The 15,869-nt window shown below is 32.5% G+C and overlaps 3 non-coding genes and 1 pseudogene across 3 annotated transcripts; 2 read left to right on the forward strand and 2 right to left on the reverse strand.

The window, feature by feature from the left end:
• Nucleotides 1-11,350, reverse strand: part of LOC107032229 — a 32,302-nt pseudogene extending 20,952 nt beyond the window's left edge.
• TRNAP-AGG lies at nucleotides 3,469-3,540 on the forward strand. The gene has a single exon. It is a non-coding gene; the product is annotated as a tRNA-Pro (tRNA).
• TRNAP-UGG lies at nucleotides 4,690-4,761 on the forward strand. Its single transcript has one exon. It is a non-coding gene; the product is annotated as a tRNA-Pro (tRNA).
• Nucleotides 11,351-11,367: 17 nt separating the features above from the next.
• TRNAG-UCC lies at nucleotides 11,368-11,439 on the reverse strand. The gene has a single exon. It is a non-coding gene; the product is annotated as a tRNA-Gly (tRNA).
• Between the last annotated feature and the right edge of the window lie 4,430 nt (nucleotides 11,440-15,869).

Genomic DNA, 15,869 nt, shown 5'->3' on the forward strand with positions numbered 1-15,869 from the left:
TCATACAAAATGATTTCTAAGAATTAGAGGACAGGCTGCAAAAGAGGAAGAGTTAAGAAGTCTCTCTACTTATAGCGACAGTGTGACGATATCCTAACGAGATAAACTGAATTCCACAGAACATCTTCATATAAGTAAATGCAGATCCAAGACGTCAAATAAAGAGTTTAAAGATTCTATGTTTTCAAGGAATGATACATTATGATCTAGTTATTGCTGATACAGAGAATAACAGCACATTAATCATGAGTAATGACATTCATCAACAACTGGGCATTTGGACTAGTGTTATGATTCTAGCTTTGGGTGTGAGAGGTCCCGAATTCGATTCTCAGAGTGCCCCATTTTATTTCATCGGAAACATAATGAATCATTTATTCCTTGTATTTATTTAATTTTAATTTTTTTTGAGAAAGGTAATTGTATAATGAACAAAGGAATACTCCAGAAGTATTCCAATAATACTTATAGCCAAAATACAGGGAAGAGAAAACTACTGCGACATCACAAATAATCTAAGAATACTAAGAATGTCCTCTTCTTCTTGAGGATAATACTAAGAATGTCCTCTTCTTCTTGAGGATATTCATGTTTACACCAGAAAAAAAAAAGGACCAGACAGTTCATCTTCAGTTTCTAGTGATTCTACAGTGAGCAGCTCTTAGTTTTAAAGCATCTCTAGTTCTTTTACATCCATATAGTCCACCAAATGCATGCTGGGACAATCTTCCATCTCTCCGTGTTTCCTGACCAATTTCCTTCTCTATTCCAACAAGCTAAAACTTCTTTGATGCTCCTTGGCATAGTCCAGCTTATGCCCCTTAAGTTAAAGTAAATCTGTCATAACTTCAGAGTCTCTCTACAATGTACAAAGAGATGGGTTATTGTCTAAATCTCACACGACAAAATCTACAACAAATTTGAAAACCTTTTTTCAGTAGATTGTCTTGGGTGGGGTAACCTGTTTGGCTAGAAGCCAAGTAAAATATGCTGCCTTGAATGGTATCTAGACATTCTAGATCATCATCCAAGGCCAACTACCACCATGTGAGTTTGATCTTTGTAACCTTCTGTAAGTTGAACCCACCGTAAATCTTCCTTTCTTGTCAGGATTCCAAAATGAACTCCACAGTGGAATATAGTTCTTTGTATATAGTCCAGCCACTCTGTTGATTGCCCAATCATTCAGATTCTTCTAAATCTTATATCCCAACCCTTGACTGTTTCTCAGTTCTCTGATTGTGGATAACTTTGAAGACTTAAAATGAACAAATCAGGGAACTTGTTCTTCAAAATTTCCTATCCCACTCACACATCTTCCCAAAACAGAGTCTTACCCCCTTTTTCCTACCTTTATTTTGCATTTGTTGACAAAATTGATCCACTGGATTCTGATAGCCCTCCATACTTCACTCTCACATGGTTGTGTCGGCAAGTTGGTAGTCCACTTATTCTCCACACCAAACCTGGTCTTGATTGTTTCCTTCCATAAAGCTTGTTTCTGTGATGCAAATCTCCAAATCCATTTCATTAGAAGGCTTTGATTCTGAATTTTAAGATTTCTTATCCCCAAACCCCATACCTTTTTTCAGAGGATAACTTCATCCCACTTTACTAGATGAATTTATTAATCATTAGAATCATAGTTTCCTTGCCACAAAAATATCCTCCAGATGGCATCCATTCTGTCAATTACATTTGCAGGCATAGGGAAAACCGGCATCATATATGTCGGCATGGCATCCAACACACTATTTAGGAGTGTGACACTTCCACCCAGAGCCAAATATTTGCTTATCCAATTTGGTAACTTCTTTTCACACATTTCAAAAACATTGTTCCAGATGCACTTTGACTTGCTCTTATCCCCCAAAGGCATTCCAAGATACACTGGGGAGCTCCACAAAGCTTGTTTCCGTGATGCAAATTTCCGAATCCACTTCATTAGAAGGCTTTGATTCTGAATTTCAAGACTTCTCATCCCCAAACCCCCTACCTTTTTCTGAGGATAACTTCATGCCACTTTACTAGATGAATTTTGTAATCATTAGAATCATAGTTTCCTTGCCACAAAAAGTTCCTCCTCATGGCATCCATTCTGTCAATTACATTTGCAGGCATCGGGAAAACTGGCATCATATATGTGGGCATGGCATCCAACACACTATTTATGAGTGTGACACTTCCACCTAGAGCCACATATTTGCTTATCCAATTTGGTAACTTCTTTTCACACATTTCAAAAACATTGTTCCAGATGCATTTTGACTTGCTCTTATCCCCCAAAGGCATTCCAAGATACACTGGGGAGCTCCCCTGTTATGCAACTCATTAACTGGATAAATAAAGTTTTTCCCCCAATTAACGTGTAAACCTGAAATGGCTTCAAACAAGATCAAGATAACTCTCAAATACTTGAGTTGGTAGCTTTCTGCATCACAAAAAATCGAAGTGTCATCTGCATACTGAAGATGTGAAATAGCAAGGCTCTGCCTATCCAATCCATCCTTTTGTTTGGGCTGTTCTGAGCATGTCATTCAGTCCTTCCATTGCCAGCTTAAAAAGAAAAGGGGATAGGGGGTCCCCTTGTCTCAATCCTCTCTCAGATGGGAAGAAATCAGAGGGAGATCCATTATTAGAACGAAGAATTCCACAGTTGTGATGCAAAACTTCAGCCACATTTTATTCCTTGTATCTTTTAAATATAATAAACCTTAAAATCTGATAAATTAAAATGCCTTTGTTCTTTAACAAAAGGGGTTGTAACACAATTGAACAATTATCCGTTGTTTTTTAAATAGAAAATTTAAATACAGTTGACCCTCCCATATGAAGAAAGTGCAGAGGTAAGAGAGTATTTACCTAAGCAAATTCCTACACAATGCCATTTTTAATGCATTACAGCCCTACAGGTACAGAAATAATATATATGTGGTAGGTTTGAGCAAAATATGTAATTTACATATGGCTAACAGTTTCAGAGGGGCTAAGAATAAGTAGATAATATTAGATCTAAGATCAGAAGTCAACTATGATATAAAATAAAAAAAGAGGGGTGAACGGTTGGAATTTAAGTATCCTTTAGCTTACATTTATTTTTATCCTTTTCTTACTTCGAATGGAAAGCTACAGGAAAAAGTCAGTGAATATCTTACATAACTTATGTAAGGATGTATTATTAATTTCAGAGAGAGCTAATTCCTACTACTAGAATATATCAGTACAGTCAGCATCTATTAAAGTTATGCTAGGAATTTCATGGCCAAATAGAGAAGTATGAAAAAAAATCATATTGATGATACAAAATTACAAACCAATACTAGAACTCTTCTAACGGGTATGGCCACTCAGGCCTCAGAGATCATCACACTTTTATTGACTATCATGATGTGAAGTAAACAATAAACAAGTTAGAGAGGAAACCTAAAGCAAGGTAAATTACATCAGGGAAAAATAAATTCAACAACAGGGCACTTGGTCTAGTGGTATGATTCTCGCTTAGGGTGCGAGAGGTCCCGAGTTCAATTCTCGGAATGCCCCATTTTTTTAGGAACTTGACATTTTAACACAAAACATTGTCTTGATCAGTTACACCATCTTGAGAAGAAGTTAAGAGCACTAATTAATAGGTAGACAAAGAAACCACAATCATTTTGTCAAGAGTACTTCAACAAAATACACCGCCAAGACTCAAATTAGTAAGATTCTGCCAAGCATGTTCACCTACCAGTTTACCACTTGGCAGATCTGTGAGTCAAAAATACAACACAGAACTCTGAAGTGATCACAGATACTGTGTTGACAAATCAGCACAAAGCATCTGCACTATGATAAGAAAACTTTTTGAAGGTTTATTGCTTTACAACTTTACCTGGTTTATTTGACAGAGCAGGCAAAATGAGAAGTGACAATGAGCATACAGTTCCGTCTTTGCAATTTTGCCTTTGTTTTCAATTAAAGAAAGCAGGAAAGCTAAGAAGTTACAATTAGCTAATATATTGCACTTCAGCAAGGATTCATCAACAATGTTCATTTTCATGGATCATGGATGTCGAGAATGGTAGCTAAAATTTTTTTATGAATGGTGAGTGTTACCAAAAACCAAGCATTTGTTTAGTAATTTGCTGATTAAGGAAAGAGCTCTTTGATTTTCCAGCTCTTCAGCAGATGAATCACTTAATGTTCACTTGAGCAATGAAGGCATGAACATCACAAGGTTCATGCCGTTTTGTGACAAAAACTCACACAGTGAGCAGCAGTCTAAAACCCAAACAAGAAGAGCACACTAGATCAATAAAGAACGTATCTAAGAAAATGGGAGAACAAGATGCGACTTCCAACAAAAATTATGGGGTTGAGACATGAAGCATTAAACTTGTCCAATTATAGTTCCTTGTGACGTGTCCAAAAGGATTGAGTATGATAACAAAGGAATGTAAAAATTATGAACCACAAACAATCAAAGCTGATAGCTCTTTAGGAATCAGAAGAAAGTGAACACCAGAGGGAAGGGTGCAAAAGAGGAGTTCAAAACTCTGTTATCCACTAGATATTATTCATGGGAGTCAGCATAAGTTATCAAAAACAATTCCCAATAAGGAAATACATGGCATTTGTAGTCAAGTTTACTTTTGCTAATCATTGAAAAAATACATTGATCATGAATCAAAATGACACTCTTCAGCAACTGGGCATTTGGTCTAGTGGTATGATTCTCGCTTTGGGTGCGAGAAGTCCCGAGTTCGATTCTCCGAATGACCCATTCTTTGAATTATTTAAGAAACAACTCACTTTTCCTTTTATATTCTAAACTAGAATTACTTCAAAAATAAAAATGTCCCCTTTCTTTTAAAGAAAACTTAAACTTTAAAATTGACTCCCCTTCATGAAACAAGCACAGATACAAGAGAAGATAGTTTTATCAGAAAGAACTCCTACCCAGTGCGTTATTTAGATATAAACTTCTAAAGGTAGGAGAAACATAAATGTTGTGTGTTTGAACTAAGCAGTTCAACAGGGGTTGACTGAAATTAGATTTACAAGTATCAGAGATCATATCTTAAACCAACCATGACAATAGAAAATTAGAAATAAAAACAAGAATTAGTCTGTGTAATTTAGTCCTCCTTTTTCCTATTTATTACTCAGTTTTTTTTTTGATGATGGTATTGTCCGGGCAAACTTTCGCACACCTCGACAAATTCCATGGGATACCTGCCTCCTTCCACCAGCAACAGGTACCAAGTAACTCTATCCACCAAAGCTAGGACATACTCTCAGCTTTTTCTCCTTTTATTTAATCTTAAGTTTGTGATATAAAAATGCAAATCAACAAAAGTCAACAGACTATTTGACATCTAACTTATGTAAGGATGTATTTCCGTTCAGAGACAACTAATTCCAACAACTTTCATATGTAAAACTAGGAATATTATGAGTAAAAGATGACCTGCTCCTATTTCGCAACTTGGCAGTGATAATTATGATTGAGTTACTGCTGAATTCAGAAAAACACATTGATCATGAGTCAAAATATCATGCATAAACAACTGGGCATTTGTGGTATGATTCTCGCTTTGGGTGCGAGAGGTCCCGAGTTCGATTCTCGGAATGCCCCATTCTTTTTCTTTTTAATGAATATACATCTAAATTATTCCTAATTCATTTAAATAAAATTGAACTTAGAATCTGACAAGTCAAAATAAACAATCTTGTTTTCATTGAATGCCACCATCAACCAATCATTCTTTGTTCCTTTTAAAAGAAGATTTCACCTTTAAATCTGACTCCCCTTTGTGAAACAAGTACAGATACAACATAAATCTGATCTGCAAGAATTCCCGACTCATGCTCTATTTAGTGAATTAAATGTAGAAGCAAAACAATGTATGTATGTTTAAGCTAAGAACATACATTTCTATATGGCATTTAGTTCTAAAGGGATAAAGAGAAATCACATAATAGTGTCAGAGACCTGACCCAAAGTCAACTTTGACATATTAGTTCATGAAATAACGAAAATCAGGCAACTTTTAAAAACAAACTACAACATATATTTTAATACGAACTGCCAATGCAGACAATTTCTCGTTCTTCGTGTTATACACATAGTCCTCAATTATCAGAGCTTTCTATATATTCTGTTAGGCATGAGCTTTAATTGTAAGTCAACTAAGACTTTCAGCTAATGTACATTTTTATTATCACATGTAAACTGACATCTTCCTAATCTGAAAGAGAACACCTATGCGAAACCATCTGCATCCGAAAGATAAGAATAATAAATCATGATTCAGAAAAGCATGCTATTTTGTGCTTACCTTCTAATTCACCACTTAGCTGATATGAAGGCAGGGGCGTAGCTACGTCCTGTTCAGGGTGTCCAATTGGACACCCTTCGTCGGAAAATTATATCGTATATACAAGTAAAATAATATATAAAATGGTTAAATAACGTATTTTGGACACCCTTGACACAACCAGGTGTTGTACCATAGTCGTTTAAGGTGCCTTGAAAGAGCCAAGTCTTTAAGCATTTGTGAGTTCAAATTTCGCTAGCAGCAGCTTTAAACCTCTTCTTTTAAATATTTTTCATGTATATTTTTATCTCTTTTTTTCAAATAATTTCATGTATATTACGTATTTTTTTCAAAAAAATTCATGTATATTACGTACTTTTTTTTCAAAAATTATCATACATATTACGTACTTTTTTTCAAGAATTTTCATGTATATTACGTAATATAATTTTTAAAATTCCTAATGCACTCCATCTTCTTTTTTCAAATTTTTTCAGGTATATTACATACTTCTTTTCATGTATATTACGTAGTTTAATTTTTAAAATTCCTGGTGACTGATTCATCCAAAAGAAAAAATATACTCGTAAACAATTCTTGGACACCCTTCGTGAAATTTCTGGCTACGCCACTGTATGAAGGCCAAAAATACAACACGGAACCCCAAGTGATCTGCAGTGTTATGTTAATAGATCAGCACAAGGAGCATCTCAACCATGATAAGTGAAAGTTTCAAGTGTTCTTGCTTTACACCTTTGCTGGTTTATTTGAAAGAGCAGGCAAAATGAGAAGTGTCTTAGCTAGTAATATATTTGTCCTTCAGAAAAGTTCCATAAACAAGGTTCATTTCATAGATCATGGATGTCAACAATGATAGATGAAGTTATTGATCAATGGTAGGTGTTACCAAAAAATCAAACATTTCTTTAGAGGTATGTTGTCTTTTCAGGCAAGGGATCCTTAAATTCCTGCTCAAATCAGGAGTAAGATTGCTATCCCTAGTTTTTTTGTTTTTTTTTTTGAGAAGGTAACAGTCGATTTCTATCCATAGTTGATGAATCATTTAATTTCTATTGACTTGAATTTCACAAGATTCATGCTGCTTTATGACCCAAGTTACACGCAAAGACCAGCAGAATAGAACACAGACAAGTAGAAACACACTAGATTAATCAAGAAGATATTCTAATAATCTGAAAATAAGATTAAACTAAACGTAAAGCCCAATTTTTCCTTTTTACCATTCCTAACCTTGGGCATCTACACAAGTTGCGACACCGACACAACTATGGAGCTAAACATGAAGCATTAAGCCACCCCAAATACGGTTCCTAGTTGACATGCAGCGGCGGAGCCAAAGGATGTAAGGTGGTTCGTTCGCCGAAAATTTACATTGTATATAAAAGGCCAAAAACATATTAGTTATGTCTATATGGCAGATTTGTAATCCCTTGGCTTCTTCATGTGTTTACTTCTTTATATTTTGAATCCCTAGTGAAACTCCTGACTCCGCTATTGGTGATATATATGTCCCAAAAGATTTGAGTATGACAAAAATGGCTTGTAAAATGAAATGCACTGATAACGATCAAAACTGACAGCTCTTTAGGTATAAGAGGAAAGCAGGCATAGAAGAAAGGCTGCAAGAGAAGAAGAGTCTAAGACTCTCTGATTATCTACTACTCCCTCCGGTCCCATATAATTGATGTTTTACAAAACAAAGAAGGCGTTAAAAAAAAATCCAAATTTTCCTTTGACACATTCCTAATTCAAGATACAAATTTGATGATAGTTATGTCAACCTAAGAAGAAAAGAAAACCATAATTAAGGGTATTTTAGTCAAAGTCTATTAATTTTTAAGAGTAAGTGAATTCATTAATCCATGTGCCCAAGCCTAAGACATCAATTAAATCTTAATGCATTGTGATTAAGTTATTGCTGACCATTGAGAAAACATATTGATCATGAGTCAAAATGTCACTCATCAACAACTGCACATATGGTCTAGTGGTATGATTCTCGCTTTGGGTGCGAGAGGTCCCCAGTTCAATTTCGGAATGCCCCCTTCCTTTTTGATTAAATACACATCTCAAAATAATATTAAGAAAAAAAATCTTAAATCTCACTCTCCCTTATGAATGACTCAATGAGTGCAGATGCAAGTTAAGACAGTTTTTATCTAAAAATAATTCCTACGGAATCTCTACTTAGTGCATTAAACTTCTAAATGTTGAAGCAAAGCAAATGATGTATGTTTGAACGAATCATACACCTTTTATATCCATGCAGTTCTAGAGGGATTAAGAGAAATCACTTAATTGGAGATCTGATCCAAAGTCAACTATGACAACGTAAAAGAAACAGGGATAATCTGTGGAATTGATTTATCCTTTTCTTTTCTTTATTATTCTTAACTTTTCCCCTTTCATTTCATTTATCTTAAGTTAAGGCAAATGCAAAATTTCAACATAAGTGAACATACCCCTCGACACCTTACTAGTGCATATATTTTTTATTTAGAGACAACTAATTCCAACAATTTGCATATTTATTTTGGACAAGTAATCCTGCATCTCCTTATATTAACTAGGAATTTCATAGCCAAATCGAGAAGTATAAAATGAATGAATCGGCTACCATTGTAATGATAACACAGTGACCTACAAATTGTTTAATGCATATAAAAACGATGCATAGAAAAAATAATCAAAGAGAAACTAACAGGAAAGAGAACAAAACACAAAGATCGGGCATTTATGGTGCGGAGGTCCCAAGTTCAATTCCCGGAACGCCCCATTTTCCAGAACCTATATTTTGAACATACACATTTCTTCCTCAATTACACAATCAAGACATCAAGGTGGAAAAAAAAAGGTAAGACCCGTGTGAAGCTTTAGTTTTGTTACCGGCCAGAGCTCCTACCCCTTTTGATTCTGTTTTATCTCAGTTAAACTCCAAACAATAAGAGCACTAACATATAAGGAAAACAACCGATAACTGTCATAGCTTAACATTTGGTTTTATTAATTGAGCCTTGGACTGCGTCTTGGTTTTTCTGAATCTTTTTATTAAAATACAAAGTAAAAGCCAAAGCCCCAAATTAGTAAAACCAATGATTAGCTTTATTGAGAATCACATTCCATCAGTGGAACATGCAAGAAATTCACAAGAGAGAGGACAATCAGAATTTAGACAAACAAAGTTCATGCAACAAAATAGTATGGTATTGGAGATGTTTTAGTTGATACAGAAAATTCAAAAAAAAAAAATTGTCACAGAATTAAGGCCTCTACAAATAGTAGCTAGAGACTACACTGAGAAAATTCAAGGCTTTGACTATGACTAAGTAATTAGGGATTCTTGAGGCAGATGCTGAAGAAAAAGTCTTAAACATTTGACCTAGTATCGATGTCAACAATGGGTGTGAAACAAAGTTCCTTTAAAAGATGAGGAATGCCCATCTCAACTTCAGTGGAGTTATTTAAATGATAATCTTCACAACTTTCTTGATGCTGCTTCTCCCTAGGGCTAAAGAAAATTTAGTGAGTTCGACCAATTTGTTCTAAACTAATATCTCCTTAATGATGACTGGGAGATATAAAGATTATTGAACATGTCTGACTAGAACTTCAGCTACCAAGAGATGAAAAAGCTATGTGAATAAAAAAAAGATAAGGCTGCTAATTGCTACTAAGAACCTAACAGAACTCTCAACATGTGGGTCAACATACCATTTGTGTAGGTCAAGGTTGAGAATTGGGGTTGCGGCCTACCTTTTCAGCTTAAGCCTTGTTATGAGAACTGACAGTTTCCAACTCTCTATGAGGAGCTCTGTCCCTAATTCAATTAAAAATCACCCCTCCTCCCCCCCCCCCCCTTTTTTTTCCCTCCAAAGCTCCTTGCTCCAAACATTTTTTGTATTTCTAATCAGACAAAGTATATGGTAAAGATGAGACTGAATGGAGATCCAGGAAATAGGTATGAACTAGTAGCATGATTCTCTCAAGTAGGGTGCAATAGGTCACAAGTTTATATCCCGGTGGGGCCTATGAGTCAATTCAACCATGGAACACCTAGCCCTAACATTTTGAGTTATATATATCTTCGGTTTATGACCGAGGGAAGGGTTAATATCCTCAACAGAAGGAAATTATACTACTCAACTGCACATTTACTCTATTCATAATCAAAAGTTTTAGCACCCTCAACAGAGTATTAGAATACAATTATCTGTGTCAATCAGTTGTAAGTTTTGAATCAAGACTCGGAAACCAACATCAAATGGTACCACATAAAATCAGGATTAAGCTATAGAGTAATGGAAAAGATTGGTTCACCAGTAATTCTTTAAAACAAAGTGCAAAATAAACACTGCCGAACCTTCAAATTAGCATAATTGAGAATCAAAATTCATCAGTACAACAAGCAAGTGAAACTACAATCAAAATTAGGACAAATAAAGTTCATGCAACAAAAAATGTATGAAACTGGAGACAGTTAAAGTCGGTTCCGTACAACACAAAATAGATTTTGCCTTGTTAACCCTATAGAAATTCATAGCTTGAGGAGTACTGAAGAAAAATCCCAAGGCTTCTAAAAAACTTTTGTTCTAGTTTGTGTAGAGTATACATCTAGATACTGAATCAATGAATAATCAAAAAATCAGTTGTAAGTTATGATTCATTCTCACTTACTCAGTAACTACAATCCAATAATACAGAGATGAAACCTAGCAGAGGGAAAAAAAAAACTTTATGATTTCTTCATACATGCCTAAACAAAACGCAATTAAGGATGACAAATAGAAGCAAGTTCATCATAAAAAATACGTCGGCAACAATAGTAATAGATGAGACTTGAGAACTGACAACACTAACCGGAAAGCTCAATGGCCGGCCATTATTCTAAGCAGAGAATGTTAGTTGCAAGAGAATGGAATTTTTGAGTATTTGATTAATTCTTCCATCGGAATGCGGGCGAATGTGCGCATGCGTCCATAGAGTATTATTTTTCTCTACATTTTTAGTAAGGGAAAACGAAAAGGTCTGACGAGAAAAAATAAAAAGTTGCGTCTGCCGGGAGTCGAACCCGGGTCTATTGCTTGGAAGGCAATTATCCTAACCGTTGGACTACAAACGCTCTTGCTTACGACGTATAGATTGATGCTATCTTTATCAAGGAATGCTATGGTATATACCAAATTATCATATTATACCATATCGAAAACTGTAATATCGCGGTTTTGATATTATTGTATTAGGTATGACTAGTTACATGAATAACATATATATTATTAAATGATAAATCACATAAATATGCAATAACAAGAAAAAAATTATCATCTATGGCAATATAATTTTTTAACTAAATATATTAATTTTTTTTAATTAAAGAAATTGTATAGTGAAAGTCTTTCTATCTCGCTTCTTTTCCTTTTTCTCTGCCATTTTTCCTCTTACTTCTCTTCTTCTTCTTCTTTGAAATTTTCAGTTAGAGAACTATTTTCAAACTAGTTTTTTGTCATACTGCAATTTTCATCGAAAATACGATAAGAATCATGTGGTCAAGTAGGAATTTCAAATCTCTAAAATTACAGCATCAAGAGTTCACCATTGATGATCGTTAAAAACTTTAAATTTCAAATTTATTGTGTTTAGTTTATGAATTTTTGATTAGTTTAGATAGGTTGTTCCTACAAATAATTGAAAATTTTGTTTGGAGTTTATTTCTCAATTTTAACCTGGTTTGGTTAAGTTTAGAATTGAATTTAGAAGAAATATTAGATTGAAGCTTGAAAAAGATGAAACTTACATAACTATATCGTAATTGTATTAAAATTATATTATATATGTTTCATAATTGTATTAAAATTGAATTAATATGAATAATACATTTATAATACATATTGCAAATTTCACCCTTTTAGTGATATCAACTAGACTAATTAATTTAGGTAATACAATTGTAATACATCTATAATATCGACATAATACATTTGTAACACATATTTCAAACAATACTCTTTTTCTTAGTGATACAAATCAAAATAATTTATAAGACATGTGTAATACATCTATTGTTCATGAATTATATTTTAATGCATATTGCACACTTCACTCCTTTCTTAGTGATACCAACAATAATAATTTAGGTAGCAAACATTAATACATTTATAAGACATGCACAATACATTTTTAGTACATATTGCAACCGTTACTCATTTTTTTAGTGATATCAAATCAAAATAATTTACAAGACACTTGTAATATAGTTTTATCGTGGATAATACATTAATTTGGAAACTTCACTCTCTTCTTAATGATACCAACCAAATGATTTATGTAACATACTTGTAATACATTTATCATACAGGCAGACTATATTTTTAATACACATTACAAACATCATTCATGTTCTTAGTGATACAACCAAATAATTTATAAGACACATATAATACATGTTTTATTCATGAATAATACAAGTTAATTCAGTCTATAGATCATTCTCTTGTCTTTCGTTAGTAACATTTTTCATTATTTCTTAATTTGCTCTTCTAATTCAACTTTAAAATTGTGAAAGACACTTTTAATGCAAGTTTAATTCATTTTGCAGATTATTGGGTTATTTGTAACTATTGATTACTTGTTTAATTCATTAGTGATACGAGTTTAATTCACTCTATAGATCAATGTCTGGTTTTTCATTAGTTACATTTTTTATTCATGCTTAATTGTCTCTTCTAATTCAACTTTAATATTTGTGTATTTTGGATTACCTCTTTCATTTGCTACATTTTGTATTCATGTTCTCTTTTAATTCAACTTTAATATGTGTGCAATTCATATTAATTCAAGTTTAATTCATATTGCAGTTTTTATTATGTCTCTTTATTTGTTACAAAGAGGACATCATATCTTCAATCTCACTTTGATATGAGGAAGTATGGGGCACAAATATGACATCATATCTCCAAATCTTCATTTATTCAAACATTCATATCTTCATTTATTCAAATCTTCATATATACAAATATTCAAATTTTCATCAGGTATGAATATACTTATTTATATAATCTTCATTATAATGAAAATCGTCGATAACCTCAAAACAACAAATAAAAAACTAATCGACTTTTTCTATCAATTAAGCAGCCTCAATTCTTCAAATTCTGAAAATTCTTCTAACTGTTCTAGAGATCTTTAGCCTTTTATAAAAGCCTATTTTTTTATAACATTGAAAGATCATAGATAGATATACGAGTACAGGGAGAAAAGGAAAGAAAAAAAAAGCATAGGGAGAGGGGGTGCAAAGAGGAAAAGAAAGAAAGAGCGAGAGATAGAAAAAAAAAAGGAAAAAGAGCGCAAGCGCAAATAATAAATCTAGTAAAATAAGTATACATAATATTGTTAAATATTGCTATTAATAGTAATAATTAAGAATATATTTAAAAATATTAATTATTAATTAAAAGAGACTTATTCAAGTAATTAATCCTAAAATATATAGTATTATTATATATTGTTATAAATGCTAATAATTAAAGAGTATATCTAAAATAAGTAATTATTTTTTTAAAAGGATTCACTCAAGTAATTAACCCACAAAAATAAGTCAAAATTTCTATGTTAGAAATCGTAGCTTATGGCTTTTGGCTTACAAGTCATAAGCCAAAAGTCAATCCAAATGGGCCCTAGTATAATCTAAATGTTTAAAAGTTGAAACTTTGACTACAATATTTTAATTAAATTGTAATTGATTAACAAAAAGAGTTGTTTGTACTAAATTTTGGATACATATTTTTACATGTGTAAAGTGTTAGTATGATACAATTGATGAGGCCTTTTTTTTCTAATTATCAAAGTCATAATAATCTATTGTATGAGTATATATTAGTCGAAGTTGAACAAACTATGGTTAATGATTTATCATACCGTAGAATACTGAATCAAATAAAATCCCAAATCATACCAAACTAAATTGGTATGATAATGATATAATATTTTAAAAATCGAATATCGAAATTACAATATCAAAACTTTTAAAATATTGTACGTACCATACTATACAATACACACTCCTAATCGTGACTTTCTAACTATTTGTATAGTTCAACCCAAACAGTTAGTTAACAAAAGACTAATTTCCTTTTTCGTATCATATCATTACTATAAATAACTCTATATGGATTGGCAAAGCACATCGTCGATTAAAATTGAGCAACTTCAACTTTAATCAAAAGAACAAAGAAATTGGTGGACTAAAAGAACCATCTAACTTCTCAAGCCCCAACTTGGGAGCAAATTTCCTGGATGGTCACCCAAATTTAGAGAATTGTCTTAAAATATCATTTATGTTTCATTTAGAATCAAAATATCACTCAACTATCACTATTTTTCTCCAAATATACTTGACACTTTAAAAGTCTTACTCTCTCCTAGTTGACATGATATGTCGTTAAAGTTCTTTTTATAATAGACAAATTTGATTTATCATACCATATATATATATATATATATATATATATATATATTAGTTTATTAAGACTAAATTTTTATACTTAAGAATCTTTTATTATAATTAAATTTTTTAATTTTTTTATGTTATGTTATGTTTTTAAAACGTATTATAATATCATCAATTTTGAATACGTATGAACATATACATTCAAAAAAATGATATACAAATTACTCATGAATTCTCACTTATATCAATCAATCATAAATTTCATAATGAATCAATAATATTTAATATCAATTAACTATTACAATAAAATTAATTGTGTATTATTGTTGACACCCAATTTTGACCTTCCACAATTTAATTAATTTTCAAGTTTCTCCAACTTCGAAAATTTGAAGTATTATTTTGAAAAAATAAAAAAATACTTTAGAAGTCATTTTTCGAGGCGATTTTCCTTTTCTCCTATAAAATATATCCCTATATGTACTTGATATATATGTGTATATATATATATATATATATATATATATATATATATAAAAGAAAAAGAAAAAAAGGGTATTACAATTTTATTTTTTTTAATAAATATCTAGAAAATCGTCTTACAAAAAAAAATAGATTTCAAAGTAAATATACAAACTAATTTCTCTTAAAAGTGATAGCAATTTAATTAAGATCTTTTCAAAATAATTGTTTTGTGTTGTTAAAGTTAAGAAGGTTGAGTAACTAATTAAATTTGTAATTCATTTCGTTCCCTTTTTATCGATTTGAATTTGATGGAAATGCTTAATGGACTTCATTCACTCCAAATTCGGACCATCACATGACCTTTAACCCAATGTTTTGGCCCAACTCCTTCAACCCAATTCAGAGATCCAGCCCACCTCTCTCCCTTCAGCCCACCTCTCTTCCCAGACTCTATTTATTTAATTCAGCAGCCCGTTTCGTTTTAATTTCCAGTCCAATAATCCCAGCCCACCAAATAAACCTCCAGCCCACCTAATTCCCCTCCAGGCCCAATTTTTATTTCTTCTTCTCCCAGCCCACTTCAGCCCAACTCAACCCGATTCCCCAACGTTCCAACCCGACCCAATTTCCCCTCTTCCTTC

The sequence above is a fragment of the Solanum pennellii genome, chromosome 10 (assembly GCF_001406875.1).
Source record: "Solanum pennellii chromosome 10, SPENNV200".
Classification (NCBI taxonomy): domain Eukaryota; kingdom Viridiplantae; phylum Streptophyta; class Magnoliopsida; order Solanales; family Solanaceae; genus Solanum; species Solanum pennellii.